The following is a 2,822-nucleotide window of genomic DNA, read 5'->3' on the forward strand; positions in this document are numbered from 1 at the left end:
GCAGGCGTACGATAACGTTCGGCTCATCAAAGATAAAATCAGTGCAGCTCAGAGCTAATAGAAGAGTTATGCCAATAATTGTTGCGGGAAATTAAAATTTGATATTGGTGATCATGTACTTTTGAAGATAGTTACGTTAAAAAGGGTTATAAGATTTGGAAGGAAGCGTAAACTTAGCCTGAGGTTTATACTATTATAGAAAATGCTATCAATCTATTTACGTTAAACTATATATTATCATGTATTATATATTATCAGAACCTGGATGATAGTTCAGTTCAGTTATAGGAGCACGGTACCGTAGCTATACAGATCAGATTGTTATGTTTCATACTTGTGCTAACTGCCCCTGCTCATAGAGGGGGTGGGAGATGGATAGTTGATATGGCTTTTAGCATAGAGTTGTAGACGTCCACTTGGCAGTCTGGACCAGGGAGTGACGGACCCATTGTACTTACAGACATTTTTGACTCAACAGTGGTCAGCTAGCCATTGTCGGGTCCCACCTTCAGGCTACACAACCCGTCATGGGGGGCAATACATGAAATCAGCCAGCTATACATTCTAGATAAATTTCAATATTATTAGCTATACCAGATAGTTCATGAACAGTACAATTTATTAGAAATATGAAAGTATATGTTTACGCAATTATTAAATGATTAATGTTTTCTAGTATGCGAAATGTATTGTATATCTATATTAGTATTAATTATTCATGTTACCACACCGCTATATTTAGTTTATTTTCCCTTACTAAAAGGTGTCTCACCCCAGCTAAAAAATTTTCAGGAAACCCAAAAAGATTGGCGAAGCGAGGCCGCTGTTGAGTTTGTTGTGCTACCCCACTAGGAGGGTAAGTGTTGAATTAAGATCAGAAGATTTTGATGTGAGAGCCTAGAAATATATTTGGATACTTTGGGGATTGTTTATGAATATAATATTACTGTGGATTGCAATTGACCCTAGTATTATGTATTTTATGGTTTGATGAATGTAATGTATATTTACTACTGCTTAGGTTTCCGCTGTGTATATAAGGTGTACCCTATTACCCACGGGTTCGGGTTCACTTTATTGATTGTGATTAATCATACAGTAAATTAAGTGGGTCGTTACACCTCTTACAGAGCGTTGTCTTATCCCAGTGGTTTAACATTTTTTGAGTGATCCAGCTAGGCGAGCAGATCATGCTTGCAAATAGAGAGATCTCTTGTATTGCCCTATTTTATAGGGTAACTGTATTTAGAGGACTATATTTTTTAGCAAATGATATTGGGGTGATGTGCAATAGGTATATATGGTTTAGAAACACTGAATTTTGGTATTGTAAGTATGGATGTATGACTTTATGTTTTCCATTACATAGGTGTGTTGATTTATGTATAGGGATACCTCAGTGCCATCTGGGCCCTAAGATGTTATAGTAGGTATTCCAGGGGGTATCAGAGTAAATTATATAAAAAAAAATTTGGAAAATTTTTTGGGTCGCTACAGGAATGGCCTAGGGCAGAGATTACTAGACAGGCCGATGCCTAAAGGACTTGCGATGTCCTTTTCATGGTAGGAATGAATGGTCAGTTTGTGAATTAAGGGTGCTCCAACTGACTTTCCCTGATAGTTGAGATCTCCTTGGCCTTCTTAATACAACCAATTTCTACACATTTATCATCTACTATCTTTATCAGGAATGCTCTAAAAGTCATGTAGTTCTAAACTGATCCTTCTTTATTTTGGCACGTACAGAGTGTGCCGCCATCTGGACAAACAACCCACTGTTTTACTTAGCCTACTACTGTGAGCTTATGTACACCCAGTCAAGTGTCATTTGATCCAAACCTTCCTCTAGGATCTCTACAGCTCCTTCTTCTATCATCCCCTCGTTATCTCCTCCATGATCTGGCAAAGGGTTCCCTTGAATTCTCAATTACTTGTCATCAAATGCAAGCCAACCCGCATCCCTCAGATCTTGCACCTTGTTCCTAAAGGCCCAACATCGGTCAATAGTATACCCAAGAGAATTAGCATGGTACACACAATGGGCTTCAAGATCATATCAGTGCGAGGGAGGGTTGGTAACAGGAATCCCAGGAATGACAGATATTATCCCTCTTTCCAACAACTGAGGGAACAACTCGGCGTACGTCATGGCGATAAGATCCATCCTCTGAAAGTTTCAGGTTATATTCCTTGCATGCGTCTGCAAGTTCTTATTGGCTGGCATGTTTTTTCGAGCTGGCATGGGTGCGGGAGCCGTAAACTGGGGTCTTGCGCCTGCATGCATTGCTTAGTTGACTGTGGGTTCCATTACAAAACTCCTTTTGGCCATTGGTTCCGACCTCTCGAGTGTTGGTTCCTCTGATTAGACTGCCCCTGGATCATATGGACTTTCTCTTCTTTCTTCTTGTCGGTCCACTTTTTGCTTGGACTAGTCTCGACGCTACTACTTTTGGCCTGGCTTGTCTTGATGGCGGCCTCAATCCTCCTTCCGGCGGCCATAATATCTATGAAATCATGGGGAGTTGCCCTTAGAAGATGCCCACAGTAGGGGTCTTTTAACGTGCTAACGAACAAGGAGATGGCTTCCCGGTCATCTGCTAGAGGGTTCACTTGGATGGTTATGCCTCTCCATTTATAGACGTATTCCCTGAACTTTTCTATAGGTTTCTTCTCCATTGATTTCAGGGTCATCCGGTCCGGTGCCATTTCCATAACATGGAGGTATTGGGCTATAAAGGCGTTGGCCAGATCTCTCCATGTTTGAATTCGTTTCTTGTCCTACTGGATATATCATCTGATGGCCACACCAGTTAGACTACTCT

This window comes from Malania oleifera, chromosome 5 (genome assembly GCF_029873635.1).
Source record: "Malania oleifera isolate guangnan ecotype guangnan chromosome 5, ASM2987363v1, whole genome shotgun sequence".
NCBI classification, from domain to species: Eukaryota; Viridiplantae; Streptophyta; class Magnoliopsida; order Santalales; family Ximeniaceae; genus Malania; species Malania oleifera.